We start from the raw sequence: 17,335 nt of genomic DNA, 5'->3' as shown, positions 1-17,335 counted from the left end.
GCTACAGCATGAGCTGGGTCCACCAGGCTCCAGAGAAGGTCCCGGAGTGGATCGCATATATTTATCCTGGTAGTGGTAGCAGGGCTGATTCACCATCTCCAGCGACAACGCCCAGAACACGGTGTCTCAGCAAATGAACCGTCTTACATAGGATGACACGGCCACCTATTACTGTGTGGGAGACACAGTGAGGGGCTCTCAGCCTGAGCCCAGACACAAACCTCCTTGAGGGGCACATTGCTCCACCAGGGGGTGCACAAGACGCACTGAGCCCAGATTCTGGTCATGAGCAGGTGCAGAGAAACCAAGCCCTGGTTTCCTGTCAGGGAATTGGGGTTTCCACTCTTGTAATAGTTTTGAGAGAAGAATTCTACTTTTATGACTCTGTCCCTGCCACTGACTTCACTGACCTGGAGATGTCTGATATGACAGGAAGAAGTCCTATATGAACAGTTTCAGGTTCGTGAACGATGACAGTGGTCACCAGGATCAGACATGTGGGACTATCTGAGGACATTGTGAGTGTTGTCCAGTCTGACACAGGATGCGTTCTCAAGGCCCAGCCGGCTTTAGGGCAATTTTAGTTTTTCCTTCCAACCCAGAGAGAGTCAAGCTAGAGACTTGTTTTTTTTTTTTAACTTCAATTATTTCAGTCATCCCTCTTCCTATCAAAATGGGCATGTAAGCAAAGAGCACCAGCAGTCTTATTTTAAGCTGTTGTTGTTCCACATTCACTTTCTAAAGACTTACACCCAAACTCCTTTTTACCTTTAATCCTAAAACCGCTTGTGGTCCCTAAGGTGAACGTCACAGCACTCAGGAATGTACTTGCAGCTCAGCTGTGTCTCAGGCTGAGCTTCTGCAGGCACCTGGGAAGCCTACAGGGACTTCCTCATCCTCTAGGTCCTGGGACCCTCCTGGGGGGGCTCCCTGCCAGAACTCAGGAGGAAAATGCACTGGACATCAGCAGTCAAGTTCATCACTGAATGGAAAGCATTGGGTGTGCACTTCCAGCTGATCTGGTTCTGCTCCAGTGTAGTGAGACCCCCTGCACCTGCTGTGATTCAGGGAGAGCAGAAAGTGGGACACACAGTGGCTGTGCACTCTGGGGCTGGAGTTCACATCACAGGGAGCTGTGTCTGTGAGTCCAGCATGATGACCAGTGTCCTGAGGCTGAATCACAGCTGCAGGAAGAGTCAGTTCCAGAGACCATGTGTCCAGAGTCCCTGCTCTTCACTCCATGTCTATGCTGACTGGGGTCATCAATCCATTTGGAGTCTTTCATTAATATTACAGAGGGAGACACCCAGGCTGCATATCAAAGTGCTGCATGGAGCCCATTTACACGCATTCCCAGACTAGTACCTGACAGTGCACCCTGGAAGACAGTAGATGATGGATCTGTTTGGAGGCCCCATCACCAAGGTGGGAACACTGATGCAGTTCCATGCTCCTGGGTTCCAGCTGCCAAGCCTTGAGTACACTGCCTTTATTTATCATCTCCATAAACATTGACAAACACAACACCAATATTCAGAGTGTTGAATCTTCATTTGTGATCATTTTTGATCATAAATGTTTGATAAATAACACAAGAACACAGACTTATGAGGTACAATAATATGTGTTGAAAAATGAATGTATCAAATTGAGAGGAGTTATGAAGTCAAACTTATTGACATGCTCATCAGGAAACCACATGTTTCCATGGTAGAATATCAGTTGTCTCCTGTTTTAGAATTCTGTAGACACAATATTCCCTTCACTGCTGTGACCATGCTGTACAGTAGATCCTCAATGTTCGGATCCTGTGGGACTGAAACTCTGACCCTACTACAGCGTCTCCTCTGCTCCTCCCTCGCTCAGATGTTGGTCTTCACCATCGTACTTCCTGCCTCTGTGACTTCATCCTTTTATCCCATGTATCCAGCATCACGTATTATTTGTCTTCTTGTCCTGCATGGTTAGCAGAGTGTACTTACCCTGACACATTATCCTTGGACATTATTCTCCAGGATCATCCGAGTTGTCCAAAATACATAATTTCCTCATGTTTACTGCCATATAAACTTCCTGTTAAATATAATTTTGTGCATTTGTTCCATTGTTGATTCTTTCTTCATGAATATTTCACTGGATTGTATGTGTGGACTCTTGTGAATGATGCTGCATTAGTTGAACATGGAAGAGCAGAGGTGTTTGCCACATTGATTGCGGTTCCCCTGGACACCTCCCTGGGATTTCATATTCCTTCTACCCAGAAATGGTGTTTGAAGACCTTGTGAAAATTCTATTTCTCAGTTTTTGATGATTTTCCATAATAGACTTACTTGTTTACCTGACTTCGATCTTGTACCAGAGTTATCGTCTCTAGCTTCCTCCACATGGATTGTCAGCTCTGGATTGTAGGATAATACTCATTCTAACAGGAAGGATGGGATGTCTCATTGTGCATCTAATATGGACATGCGTGATGGTCCCAGATATTTTATATGTTGCCTTTATATTTTTTTTAAACATTTATGGATATTATTTCACTTATTTAGATATTTGCATTTACAAAGAGACTGAGACAGACAGTGATCTTCTAACTCCGGGGTCATTTCCCAGATGGCTACAAAAGCTTCAGCTGGGTCAGGTGACAGCCAGGTGCTTGGAATTCTGTCCAGGTGTCCACATGGCAGTACTTGGAATTTCACTACGGCCTCCCAGAGGGGCTTAGGCAGGAATCTGACACTGGAACCAAACTAGGACACAGCACTAAGCATCCTGACATGGGAGGCAGGAATCCCTCAGGCTCACTCCAGTGCTGCTCCTGTCACCACCTTATCATCACTGCATTTAAGGAATTGATTGCTTCCCTTGGGATCAGTGGCTTGAGTTCATTCAACATTTGGAAATAGGCTCCTAACCATATGTATAATTAATCGTTCATTTATTTTAAGTATTTATTTTATTTGAAAGGCAGTGTTATAGCAAGAGAGAAAGCTATCAACAGATGGAGAGTGAAGTTTCCATTCACTGCTTTTCTTCCTGAATGTCTGCAATGCCTGGGATGCCTGAGCCTGAAGCCAGGAGCCTGGAACTTCCCCCAGTTTCCCACAGAGCTGGAAGGGGACAAACACTTGGGTCATGGTAGACAGTGATCACCATTGCACTTCCTGCCTCTGTGAGTTCAAGTTTGTGGACTGCATGTATAACTAATGTCACATACTATGTGTCCACATGTACCTGCATTATTTCTGTTAGCATATTATGCTCCAGGCTGACCCATGATTTCCTAATGACAGAGCAACCTCCTTCTTAACACTGAATAATATTCCATGTCAAATGTAACAGACTGCATTCACCGTTTTATGCACATTTCACTTTATTGTAGACTGAACTATTGTGAACAAAGCTGCATTACCTGAACCCAGGACTGCGGATGAATTGTGACACAGTGACTTCTATCCAGTGCTTGAGCTGAACTCACAGTCATGGTTACTAAACACAGGGAAGAGGGGGAACACAGGGCAGCTGATACCAGGGCAGAAAGCACTCACAGGAAGGAATAATTCTGCCCACACCACAGTGGGCTGACTCAGTTCACCACAACCCACGACAGGTTCCATGAATAATGAGAACTGAGGCCTCCAGGTCCCTCCAACTCAGAGTGTAGGAAAGGAGATGGAAATGTGAATGACAGTGAGTTGATCTGTGCCCATTTCTACAACACACAGATTCCAATAGCACACAAACCCCACTAGCAAGCACAGTGTTCTGTGTTCATGACGAGGGTTAAATAAGGCAATGGATGAATAAGGAAACAAAACATAGTTAACCTTAAAAGAATCCACTTGCAGTCTTTTATCTGTTTAAAAGTGGGAGGCAGGCATTAGGACAAAATCGGCAAAGTCCCCACTAGGGACACCCGTGTTCCCATCAGAATGAATCATTCAGCCACACGACTTCCCACACTTTTTCTGATAATGCATTTTGGAAAACTGTAGATGACACTACAAGTGAATGAGCCCCTACCACTGACGTGGGAAACAAAGTTGCAGTGTTGGGCTCCAGGCTTTAGAAAGGCTAAGTCCTCGGTGTTGTAGGCACTTGGGATGTTTGGGGCTGTCAATCAAAGGTGGAAGTCTCCCTTTGTCACCTTTTCTGCCCATCTCTACATTTCTCTTTCTCTCACCCCTTCTCTCACTGTCACTATTCCAATGTTATTCAAATAGTTAAAAATGAACCAATCGTTATTTTAAAAATGAAGGACATGCTAACACTGGATTCTTAAGGGTACACACATATTAAAATGAAACAAGGTCATTGCCTTCAATTGTTTAAACAACAATGATAATGTAAAGGTTTATATGATCTGAACCCTATCATAGCCATCAACCTACACCACAGGACACCACATCTGCCCTGGGCACTGTCCTGTCTGAGGCATCAGACCCCATGCCTGCTATATAGGGGCAGCACACGAAAACAGGTCCTCCCTCTGCCCATGAAAACCAGCACAGGCCTCACCCTGAAGCTCTGGCACAGGAGCTCCAGCCCCAGGACTCCCAGGTGTCCACTCAGTGATCACACTCAACACAGACGCTCACCATGGAGACTGGGCTGCGCTGGGTTCTCCTGGTCGCTGTGCTCAAAGGTAATGATGCGGAATGCGGGGCACTGAGTCTGGGAGAGGACGTGAGTGAGAAACACAGAGAGTGTGAGTGACAGTGTCCTGACCAGGACGTCTGTGTTTGCAGGTGTCAGCAGCTAGAGGAGTCCGGGGCAGGCCTAGTCCAGCCTTGGGAATCCCTGAAACTCATTGGAAAGCCTCTGGATTCACCTTCAGTAGCTACTGGATTTGCTGGGTCCACCATGCTCAGGAAGGGCCCGGAGTGGATTGGATGCATTTATCCTGATTATGGTAGCACAGACTACGTGAGCTCGGTGAATGACAGATTCACCCTCTCCAGCCACAACGCCCAGAACACGGTGGATCTGAAAATGAACAGTCTGACAGCCGCGGACACGGCCACCTATTTCTGTGCCAGAGACACAGTGAGGGACCCTCAGGTTGAGCCCAGACACAAACCTCCCTGCAGGGGCGCGCGTCTCCACCAGGGGGCGCACAACACACACTGAGCAGACTCAACCCGCGCCCAGATGCAGTGGGAGGTGAATCGCTAATTCCTTCAGGAAATTTGCGTTTGCTGTAACCGTTTTCTACGTTCCAATTCTTGATGGATGATTCTGTCCCTAACACCGATCACCGAGCAGAAGTTTTGGTATCATGGTAAGACGTCACATGAAGAAAATGGAGTCGTTTTGAAGGAATGATTGACTTCTCTGGGGTCCCCAGCATCTGAGACCTGAGTGAGCTCTGGGCACACGGGGAGGCTTTTCGGGGTCTAAGTCTCTGGAGTGTGCCCCGTGGTATTCTCTGATGACGTCATCTGGGACCCTGCTGAGAGCCCAGGGGCAGTGTAGAGCCGGTCAGGGGCTATGAATGCTGCAGTGTTTCACATCCATGCCCTCCCCTCCTGCACAGCTGGGCCCCTGAGAGGCAGAGCTGACCCCGTGGTCCTGTTCCCTTGGGCTCCCATGTCCATTCTCTGCAGCTGTGCCCTCGTCTCCTTTTCACTTCCTCACCCTGAACTCACAGGTTGAGGTCCACATGGTCCAAACCCCAGGTCAGGGATTAACCTGCAGCTCAGGGGTGGCTCAGGCTGTGGCTCCTAGAAATCCTGCTTACTCTTCCTCACTCATGTCTCCTGGGATCCCTGGACCTGCTCTCATTTGCAAGCAGAGGTGGCCGTTGGTAGTGCAAGGGGTCAGACTCATGGAAAACACTGGGTGTGGAGAGGTCTTGTTCCCCACACTCTGCTGGCCTTGTCCCCATCTCAGGGAGACCAGCAGGTGGGACAGCCCAGTGAGGTCTGCACTAGAGTCCAGGTGGTTCTGGACTGTGTCCTTGCGAGTCCAGCAGGATATTCCAACCCTGGAGCTGCATCCCTGCTGCCTGAGGTGCTGGCCCCAGAGACTGTTTGTCCAGAGACTCCGACTCCTTCCTCCAACACAAAATAGTCCTCGTTTCCATCTTCCAATATGTGTGCTGTTTCAAATCCTGGATGAGACACCCAATCCTTGTCTTTGCTCTGGCATTGGAAACAGCAGAAGGTGGCCCAAGTTCCTGTGCCCCTGATCCCTCATGGGAGAACCTGAAGAACCTCCTGGCTCCGGGATTCAGATTTTCCCATCCCTGCCCTGGTGCCCAGCTGTGTATAGAAGCAGCAGATGGAAGACCACTTTCTCTCTGTCTGCATCTGCCACTCTGTATTTCTGCCTTTCAAATAAATAACCAAGTCTTTAAAAGAATACAGAAGAGAAAAATCAGTCCTTGCTTTCTCTCAACTTCATAATCACCAGGAGTAAACAAATTTTCTTCTGTCATTCACCAGAATAACAGCATCAACCGCATGTGTTTGCAAAATGTTTCCTGCAAAATTGCAATTGTTCTCTCATGTAGGATTCTTACAGAACCTAAGCAATTCCCTCAGCTGATATAGAGATGACGATTTCTGAGTGGCTCTGTCTAATTCTGTAAACACAGCTGAGTCTCTGTTTCAGGTAGGAACAGAGCATTGGTTAGTGTGTGGCTCTTCGATTGTTTTATTCCACCTGTTGATTCCATAATGGAGTACCCCGGAAAGGAGGTGTATGGAGCAAAAAGGTTTATTGAGCTCACAGCTATAAGGGTGCAAGTCCAGGATCAGACAGTGCGAATGTTGTGCCATCAGGCTTCCTAATATTGTGAACATCATGCAGTCATCAGGCATCCTAATATTGTGAACAGGGATGGGAGGGACCCCATCCCCACACAGGATGTCAGATGAGACCAGGGCTGACTCTAGCAGCACTGTACTCTGTGCTGAAGCTGGGGACCCAGGAGATCTACTGTGATCTCCTCCATAGCAGATTCCCCAGAAATGAACAAATCCCACTAGGCCTCACTCGCAGAGCTCCCCACACTTCTCCTGTGGTCATCTTGGGAGCTCACCTAAAACACACACCTCAGCCACAAGCAGATCAGAGAGGTTTGCTTCTACACCAATTGTAGGCCTGATGACACAGAACCTGTCATTCAGGATGAAGAAGCTAATTGTCTATCATAGTTATTTGAGACTGCAGAAGACTTGGGACCAGTTCTAAACACACAGACAATTTTTTTATTTATATATATATATATATAACAGCTGATACAGACGGTTCATTTTATTTTTACAGCTCATTTTATTTATCCAGCGCTTACAGAGATTTCCTTTTTATTTCTTTGGGATAAAGGCTATTCATCATACATATGGTATATGTAAATAGTTACTTCCCTTGTGTGTAGGCTGCTCACTTCTCATCGGTCCACTTACAGTGCAGAAGCTCTGTAGTCTATGCAGCATCATCTGAAAATGTTTTCTTACATTGCATGAACTTTGGGGATCTAAAAGAAAAATCAAGGCCAGACTACTATCAGGGAGATTTTGCCCTATGTTTCCTTCTAGTAGCTGTACAATGGACTTTGCATCTGATGTCAGATCCTGGTTGTTCAATGCTTTTTATGTAAACATCAAGACCATGCACCCCCTGTCAGTGCTGTTACGTTGGGGTGAGGACAAACCACATCCACCCCCACAGGCTGCTCCCAGCATTCCGTGTGGTTCTGTTAGGGGCACTGGGGACCTCAGCTTCCTCCATGAGGCCCTGACGTTGAATCTACTCATGGTGGGAGTCTTCACTGGATGCACTCCCCAGAGGCGACACCATTCCACAGCTCCCAGGCACCTGTGCTGGTTTTAATCAGTGGTGGTCAGTGTGGGGATTGCCGGGGGCAAGGACACCTGATCAGACCTCCTGACTCAGTGTTCTCCTGCAGGCACTGGGTCCCAGCAGTGTGGCCCTTCCACCTGCCCTTACCCTCCTGCACAGCAGAGCCCACTCCTCCACCAGGTCCTCTCCCTCTGCTGCTGGACCCTGTCCGCGACTGTCACTTCCCCACGTGTCATGCTTCTTCTCCCCAGTCCTCAGCTTTGGGGGTGGAGCCATCCCCTGAAGATGCAGACTTCTGTGTCTTGGGGGATCAGTGCTGGCACAGTGTCTGGGGTGGACTCTGCTCACGAACATTTTCTACAGGATTTCACCAGGACAGTGGTCATGATGGTTTCCTCCTGCAGGTGAATCACTTTCCTACTCAGTGGACACAGAGAAGCAGGGTCTGGGGTATTGAGGCTGAGGATGCTGTTCCTGCAGAGCTGTGAGCAGAGCCAGCACTGCTTGGTGTGTGTGTGTGGTCTCTCCAACTGAGCAGCTGAAGGCTGTATGTTAGGTGGAACTTACCCTCCATACTTGATGCACGGAGCCTCCCATCATGCATGTAGGGATCTCACCACCCAGTGATCCCACTGAGAGGGGCTCTAGGGAGGGGACAAGGCCATGAGGGTTGCTGCCTGCATGTGGGGAATACGACCTCTAGAGAGACCCTTCAGTAACTCAAGTTTTAACTTTCAGTTATTCCCATATGAGGCAAAGAAAAAGATAGAGAGACACTCCCATGCACTGCACTTTCCCAAGTGTCACTCTGGCCAGCTCTGCTTCCCAGCCTCACCCAGTTTCCGGACAACAATCTGGCACATCCACAAGAGTGACAGGGCCCAAATGTCCTCCCATAAACTTCTGATTCCTGGGGCTGCAGGAGCAGGAAAGTGGTATTGGGAGCCAGTGACACACATGAGACACAGGCTCTCCTTTGGTGGATGAACGCATCTTAAACAGTGCAAATTTTAATGTTTTATTTCCTGTATTTCCATGAAATTTGATAACACAGTTAAGACTGATATACTCACAGTTGTGTCAAAGATGATATACCTACACTATTTTACTTTGAATTTTATTCTTATCAGATTTTCAGACCCCTATCTTACACCTTACACAAAATCCACTCAACATAGAATAAAGGTGTAAATCTATGACCCTACAATATCCAATTATTAGAGAACATTTGGGAAATGCTGCAAGACATTGGAATAGGCAAAGAGTTCTTGGAAAAGAACTCAGGGGCATAGGCAGTCAAAACCAAAACTAATAAATAGGATTACATCCAATTGAGAAGTCTCTGTACAGCAAAAAAAAAAAAAAACCCTCAGGAAAGTAAAGAGGCATCTTACATAATGGGAGATATTATTTGTAAGCTATGCAATTGATATAGATTAATAACCAGAATCTACAAAGTGATTAAGAAACTCCACAACAACATAACAAATAACCCAGTTAAGAGATGGGCCAAGGACTTACACATTTTTCAAAAGAGGAAGTCCAAGTGGCCAACAGACACATGAAAAAATGTTCAGGATAACTAGCTGTCAGGGAAATGCAAATCCAAACTACAATGTGGTTTCACCTCACCCCAGCCAGAACAGCTTCATAGAAAAATCAACAAGCAACAAATGCTGATGAGGATGTGTGGAAAAAGGTGCCCTAATCCACTGTTGGTAGGAATGCAAACTGGTAAAGCCACCATGGAAGACAGTATAGAGATACCTCAAGACTCTGAATATAGACCTACTATATGATCCATGAACCCCACTCCTGGGAATTTACCCAGGGGAAATGAATTCACTACCCAAAGTAAGTTATCTGTACCTCCGTGTTTATTGCAACCAATTCAAAATAACTAAGAAATGGAATCAACCTAAATGCCCATCAACCAAAAACTGGATAAAGAAATTATGGGATATTTATACCTGGAATAAAACACAGTGGGAAAAACAATGAAATCCAGTTATTTGCAACACAATGGATGAATCAAGAAAAGCTCATACTTGGTGAAATAAGCCAGTCCCAAAGGGACAAATACCACATGTTCTTCCTGATAGGTGAGAACTAACAGAGAACCTAAAAGGAAATCTAGAGAAGTGAAATAGATACTTTAAGAATGGATAACTAGAACTGCCCTTGTCCCTTGTCTTAACTGTGGAGGAACAGGTTTTTTTTTTGGTTTTTTTTTTTTTTTTTGGTTTTTGGTTATTTTTCTTCCTACTATTTTTTGAACTTTTACTTAACATAGAGTCAATCATACGTGCATAAAGTCAATTGAAAATTGATCCCAGTAAAAAATAAGGATGGAAATAAGCATGGGAGGAGGAATTTGGTAACTGCAAAGCTGTATAGTTCTGCATACTTTCCTACAGACTTACTTCTGAGGGTGCAGTTTAAAAACATGAGTGGGACTCCAAGTCCCAATAGCTTAGTCGTAAAAACGTCATCATAATTGTTAAAGTGATCATATTAAGTGTTAACATGAAGATTTAGATAGGATAAATTGTGAAAGTGATCATATAAATAGGATCAATACCTGGTAATAATATAAATAGAATTATAAAGGACAGAAAGTTCCAACATGGGAAGAAGTCCACACAGCAGACTCATTGAATGACAATCGCTTTAAGTAACACTCTGACCTCAGAATCAGCCCTTAAGTCAACCTAGTCTGGCTGAAAAGCCGTGATAGCATTTCAGGCATGGAAATCTAAGACACTGTGGCAAAAATGTTCTGCCTAAAGGATCTCTGTAAGTGAGAACCCAGGGGAAAGAAGTGGCCTCAAAGAAGGAGGTACTTTTCTCTAAAGCGAGAAGAAAATGTCCACTTTACTTATGGTCTTGTCCAAATACTGACAGTTTGTGGACTCAAAAGGCTTCCATAGCCTAAGCAGCTCATGTCAAGAGTCTCAGGTGGTCATTGACATCATATGTAAGAGTGTTTATTGTTAAATTAACAACAGGTCTCACTGTGCACTAACTCCCCATACAGGACCTCCATCCTCAATGAGTTCTATTATGAGAGTTAACTGTAAAACCAGTTCTCAAACAGTTCTTGTATTTGTGTGTGTGTGTGTGTGTGTGTGTGTTTAAATCTTTACATAGTATAGACTTGGTCTTCTGTGTACAAAGTTAATTGAAAATAAATCTTAATGGAGAATGGGAATGGCAATGTGAGAGGAGGAGGAGGAGGGGTGAGAGAGTGGATGGGAGGGTGGGAATGCTGGGAAGAATCACTATATTCCTAAAGCTGTACGTGTGAAATTTGTATTCCTTAAAAAATAAATTTTAAAAAATTAAAAATTAAAAAAAATAATATTGTTATGTTCCTAAATATTCTCCAAGATTTTAAAAGATTTGTTGATACTACATATGGAATATTTAAGAAAAAGTTTTATTATTTATTGAAAGTCAGTGTTACACAGAGAGAGGGAAAGACACAGAGACAAGTCTTCCATCTGCTGGTTCATCCCCCAGATGACAGTGACACCAGGAGACAGGAGTTTCTTCGGGGTCTCCCACGTGGGTGCAGGGGCCAAATACTAGGACCATGCTTTTCTGCTCTCCCAGGTGCATCAGCAAGAGACGATTGGAAGTGCCGCAGCTGGAACAGGAACACACAGCACTATAGGATGCAGGCATCATAGGCAGTGGATTCACCTGCTGCACCACAGTGATGCTTTCTCCATTTCTGCACATTCATTCTCAGTGTACAAATGCAGCACCGATGTTTCATAAATGGCACCTAGTGGTGGAGTATATTATTATCCATCATTTCTTGCACGTGCTGTGAGCCCTGCAGTTGGCAGTTTGTTACTGCTAGAACTTTCCCCCTTTCACGACATTCCATCATGGCCACCAGGACCCAGTGGTTACATCAAGGAACACACAACACCAACTTCTTATCCTGCGTGTGAGCTTCCACACATGAGAAACACAAGAGGCACCCATCCTTCATGCCCTGGCTGATGTCACTAGGCACAATGACCTGCATCAAAACAAAGATGTCCTGAAATCATAACTGTACAGAATCATGGAAAGAATCATATGTTCTGTGTCGTTACCTGTGCTACCAAACACCAGGGGACACTGTGCTCTGCCAGGAAGCTGTCCTATCTGAAGTGCACAACCCCATGCCTGCTATACAGGGGCAGCACATGCAAATAGGGCCTCCCTCTGCCCATGAACACCAGCCCAGCCCTCACCCTGCAGATCTGGCACAGGAGCTCCAGCCCCAGGACTCCCAGGTGTCCACTCAGTGAGCGCACTGTACACAGATGCTCACCATGGAGACTGGGCTGCGCTGGCTTCTCCTGGTCACTGTGCTCAAAGGTAATGATGGAGAACACGGGGCACTGAGTCTGGGAGAGGACGTGAGTGAGAGACACAGAGAGTGTGAGTGACAGCTTCCTGACCAGGACGTCTGTGTTTGCAGGTGTCCAGTGTCAGGAGCAGCTGAAGGAGTCCAGAGGGGGTCTGGTCCAGCCGGAGGATCCCTGAAACACTCCTGCAAAGCCTCTGGAATCGACTTCAGTAGCTTTGGCATGAGCTGGGTCTGCCAGGCTCCAGGGAAGGGGCTGGAGTGGATCGCATACATTTATCTTGGTTTGGTATCACAAACTACGCGAACTCCGTGAAGACCCGATTCACCATCTCCAGCGACAACGCCCAGAACACGGTGTTTCTGCAAATGAACAGTCTGACAGACGAGGACACAGCCATGTATTTCTGTGTCAGAGACACAGTGAGGGACCCTCAGGCTGAGCCCGGACACAAACTTCCCTGCAGGGACGCACAGTTCCACCAGGGAGTGCACACGATGCATTAAGCTCAGAATATGGTCCTGCACAGGTGCAGAGGGAAATTAAGTCCTGGTTACCTGTCAGGGAATTGTGGTTTGTCCCTCCCCATCTTCATGGAGCAACGACACTAAACCCTGCCTAGGCTTCATATCCGAGTCACGGCACCATTATGTCGCTCCCCCTCTTCGTGGAGGAACAACACAGGACCCTGCACTTTTCTTTTGTCTGCTCAGCCCTCCCTGGGTTTGCTGCTGGTTCTTCCCGGGTTGGCTGCCGTCCCTTCCACCTCCGTGGAAGGGCGGTTCCCCCTGGCCACTTTCCCCACTTCCACAGGGGAGCGGCACACCACCGGCCGGCTCTCTCAGGGGATGCACAGGTGTTCCTTCAGGTAGATGTTCCCCTTAGATGTTCCTGGTGCATGATGTCTCTCTCCTCCTTTATAGTCCTCTTCCACCAATCCCAACTCTGCTACCCACACGCCGAGTACGCTGCTCTCCTCCAATCAGGAGCAGGTCCTACAGTTTATTGGTTGAACTGGAGGCAGCTGTGTAGAAGCTGTTTCTCCCTTCTCAGCGTCATATTGTGGGAGAGCAGATGCATAGAATAAGTCTTAATTCCAGTAACTTAGTCTAGTCCGAGTTGCTCCCCACAGATCCCCCTTTCTTTTTATTTTTGGCGTTGATACGCGCCTGTCTTCGGTGCCCCATGGCACACACTCTGCTCTGCTTGCTAGAGTTGCCCACGGGTGCTTAAAGCCCTATCAATCAGGCAAACCGAATCCGGGCCCTCTCTTCTCCATGTTGTGAGGAGGTTTTTAGGCGCTGATGCGTGCCTGTGTTCGGTGCCCTGCAGCGCATGCTCTGCTCGGCTAGAACTGCCTGCAGGTGCTTACAAGCCCTAACAATCAGGCAAACAGAATCCAAGCCTTCTCATTGCCGTATTGTGGGGAGACTTATTGATGTTGATTCGTGCCTGTCTTCGGTGACCTGCGGCGCATAAGCTGCTAGCCGCCCGCAGGTGCTCACCGCCTTCCTAATCAGGCAGACGGAATCCAAGCTCTCTCATTGCCGTGTTGTGGGGAGGCCTTATTTTTCTCTATTTCTCTATCTCCGGGCATTCCTATTTCTCCCATTTTACTTCTATCTACCAGCATTCCTATTTCTCTCATTTTACTTCTAAAATTTCTGTTTCTCTTATCCCTGCGGCTTCCCGGCACCCGCCCCCAGGCTGCCTCTCGGCGGCTTCCCGGCTCTGAGCCGCTTCAGCCTGCGCTTCTCTCATCTGCGCGGCTTCCCGGCTTCGCGCGTGCACTCCGCGGTCTCCACGCCCCTTCGCGCCCACACCACGGCCTCGCACTAGCCCCATGTTCCCTATCTATTCACGCCCCGTGCTCTCTCTGCACGCGGCGGCTTCCGCGAATCACACAGCGTAGCTCACATTTCCGCCACCGGCATTCAGTCCAAGTTCCCTGGACTAGCCTGGCGAATTCCAACCTGGCGGCCCACGTCTCTGCCTCTGGTTCCAGATTTTCGCCTTTTGCTCCCCAGGCTGACTTGAAGAATTCCAAGCTGGCTTACGTCTCTGCCTCGGCCTGCACTCGCAGCTTCATCCTCCCTAACATTTTTTTCTACCCGGTATGTTTCCCTAAGTTTTCTTCCAACAATATTCCTCCCTCATTTCTCCTGGCCTCTCCCCACAGTCCGTATCCAAGTCTAAGTTTCTTATAGGTTTCACTTTCACTTTCAACCTGCAGTCCGTATCTGAGTCTAAGTTTCTTCTTGCTTTCACTTTAAATCCTAACTTCTTTCCCACAGTCCGTATCCGAGTCTATGCCTAGGCTTTCAATAGCTTCTTCCGGCACCTTTTCCGTCCGGCTTTCCCCTAGGCTCTTCTAGTCTCTCTCTCCGGTATTTTCCTGCTTCTTCCCTCCTAGGTTTCCTATCCGAGTCACGGCACCATTAGTGGTTTCCTCTCCTACAGTTCTGAGGGAAGACTGCTACTTTTATGATTCTGTCCCCGCCACTGACTTCACTGACATAGAGAAGTTTGATGTGACAGGATGAAGTCCTATATGAACAAATTCAGGTTTGTGAACGATGACACTGGTGACCAGGGTCAGAGATGTGGGACTCTCTGAGGACCTCGTGAGTGTGTTCAAGTCTGACTCAGGACAGTGCCCTCAAACACTGCCGACTTTAGGACAATTTTAGTTTTCCCTTAAAACTCAGAGAGAGCTGAGCCAGAGACTTGATTTGTTAACCTCAATTATATATGTCATCAAACTGCTCCTGTCAGAGTAGCCTGTATGCTAAAATGAACCAGCCATCTGATTTTAAAAGGTTGCTGTTTCACAGGTTCCACAGTCTTTATACCCGATCTCCATTTTTCCTTTAATCCTGAAACAGTCTGTGGTCCCTGTGTGAATGTCACAGCACTCAGGAATGTACTTGCAGCTCAGCTGTGTCTCAGGCTGAACTTCTGTAGGCACCTGGGAAGCCTATAGGGACTTTCTCATCCTCTAGGTCATGGGACCCTCCTGTGGGCTCCCTGCCTGAACTCAGAAGGGAAATGCACTGGACAATAGCAGTCAAGGTCATCACTGAATGGAAAGTGTTGGGTGTGCACTTCCAGCTGATCTGGTTCTGCTCCAGTGTCATGGGACCCCCTGCACCTGCTGTGGTTCAGCAGAGCAGAAAGTGGGACACACAGTGGCTGTGCACTCTGGGGCTGGAGTCCACATCAGGGGGAGCTGTGTCTGTGGCTCCAGCATGATGCCCAGTGTCCTGAGGCTGAATCGTAGCTGCAGGAAGAGCCAGTCCCAGCAACCATGTGTCCAGAGTCCCTGCTCTTCACTCCATGTCTATGCTCACTGGCGTCATCAATCCATTTGCAGTCTTAGATCAGTTTTAGAGAGGGAGACACCCAGGCTGCATATCAGAGTCCTGGACAGAGCCCATTTACACATTTCCCACACTTGTACTGACAATGCACCCTGGAAGACAGTAGGTGATGATTCAGTTTTAGAGAACAGAATTTTCACTATTTGCCATTCTTCCCTTTCCTGTCATGACTGTTTGATGAATAATAAGTGAATATAGACATATGAGGTACAATGATATGTGTTGAAAAATGAATGTATCAAATTGAGTGGAATTATGAAGTCAGAGTTATTGACATGCTCATCGCAAAACGCACTGTCGCTCCCCCACTTGTGGAGGAACGACACCGGACCCTGCGCTGTTGTCTTTTCCCGGCCCTTCCTGGGTTTGCTGCCGCTCCCCCCTGCTTCCGGGAAGGAGCAGCACACTGCCGGCTGGCTCTCTCAGGGGTTGCTCAGATGTTCCTCCTGCATGTTGTCTCTCTCTCCTCCTTTATAGTCCTCTTCCACCAATCCCAACTCTGCTGGCGTTCTCTCCCCATGCGCTGAGCACGCTGCTCTCCTCCAATCAGGAGCTGATCAGCTTCTGCAGCTTGTTAGTCGAATTGGTGAGGCAGCTGTGTGGTAGTTGTTTATTCTCTCTCAGCGCCATATGGTGGGAGATCAGATGCATAGAATTAGTCTTAGCAGTTCCAGTAATTTAGTCTAGTCTCGGTTGCTCCCCACACGCACATGTCTCATGTAGAATGGCATCTGTCTCCTGTTTTGGAATTCTGTAGATACAATATTCCCTTAACTGCTGTCACCATGCTGTACAGCAGATCCCTCAACGTGTGGATCCTGCCGGCCTGAAGCTCTGTCCTTCTTACTCTTTACTGCCATATAAACTTCCTGTTAAAGTATAACCCTTTCCACTTGTCCCATTATCCATTCCATCTTCAGTGGAAATTTCACTGGATTATATGTGTGAGCTCTCGTGAATTATGCTGCATTAATTGTACATGGAACTGCAGAGGTGTTTGCCACAGTGGCTGTGGATCCCCTGGGCACCTCCCTGGGATTTCATGTTTCTTCTACCAGGCAACAGTGTTTGAGGATCCTGTGATAATTGTATTTCTCAGCTTTTGATGTTTTCCATGGAAGCTTTACTAACTTACCTGACTCCAGCCTTGTACCAGGGTTTTCTTCTCTCTATTCCTGCACAAGACTTGTCAGCTCTGGTATGTCTGATGATACTCAGTCTACCAGGAGGGGTGGGCTGTCTCGTTGTGCTTCTAACATGGACATGCATGATGATCTCAGATTTAAAGCATTTTTATACATTTCCCTTTGTATATTTTCTTCAAAAAATTACAGATATACTTTTACCTCTTTTAAAACTTGTATGTGTTTATTTGTCCAAAAAGACAAAGCAACAGAGACTGACAGACAGTGATCTACTGAATCCTGGGTAACTTCCCAGATGCCCATAAAAGCTGGATTCGGTCAGATCACAGCAAGGTGCATGATTTCAGTGCAGGTCTCACACATGGGATTACCTCAGACTTCTCGTACTGCCTCCCAGAGTGCACATTGGCAAGAGTCTGAAATAGACCCAAAATTTGGACATAAACCTAAGCATCCTGAAACGGGAGGCAGGAATCCCACGTGATACCTTCAAGGCCAGTCCTGTCACCCACCTTATCAGTAACTACATTTTTTTTAGACAGGCAGAGTTAGACAGTGAGAGAGAGAGAGACAGAGAGAAAGGTCTTCCCTCCATTGGTTCACCCCGCAAATGGCCGCTACAGCCAGCGTGCTGTGCCGA

The 17,335-nt window shown here is 47.1% G+C and overlaps 1 pseudogene; it reads left to right on the top strand.

Annotated features, from left to right (window-relative positions):
- Positions 1 to 4,596: 4,596 nt before the first annotated feature.
- LOC149120227 (immunoglobulin heavy variable 3-11 pseudogene) lies at positions 4,597 to 12,676 on the top strand (annotated as a pseudogene).
- The last annotated feature ends 4,659 nt before the right edge of the window (positions 12,677 to 17,335 follow it).

This window comes from Oryctolagus cuniculus, chromosome 20, assembly GCF_051225735.1.
Source record: "Oryctolagus cuniculus isolate XC-2025 breed Fujian yellow rabbit chromosome 20, ASM5122573v1, whole genome shotgun sequence".
In the NCBI taxonomy this organism is placed as follows: Eukaryota; Metazoa; Chordata; class Mammalia; order Lagomorpha; family Leporidae; genus Oryctolagus; species Oryctolagus cuniculus.
This window is presented reverse-complemented; position numbering and strand designations above follow the sequence as displayed.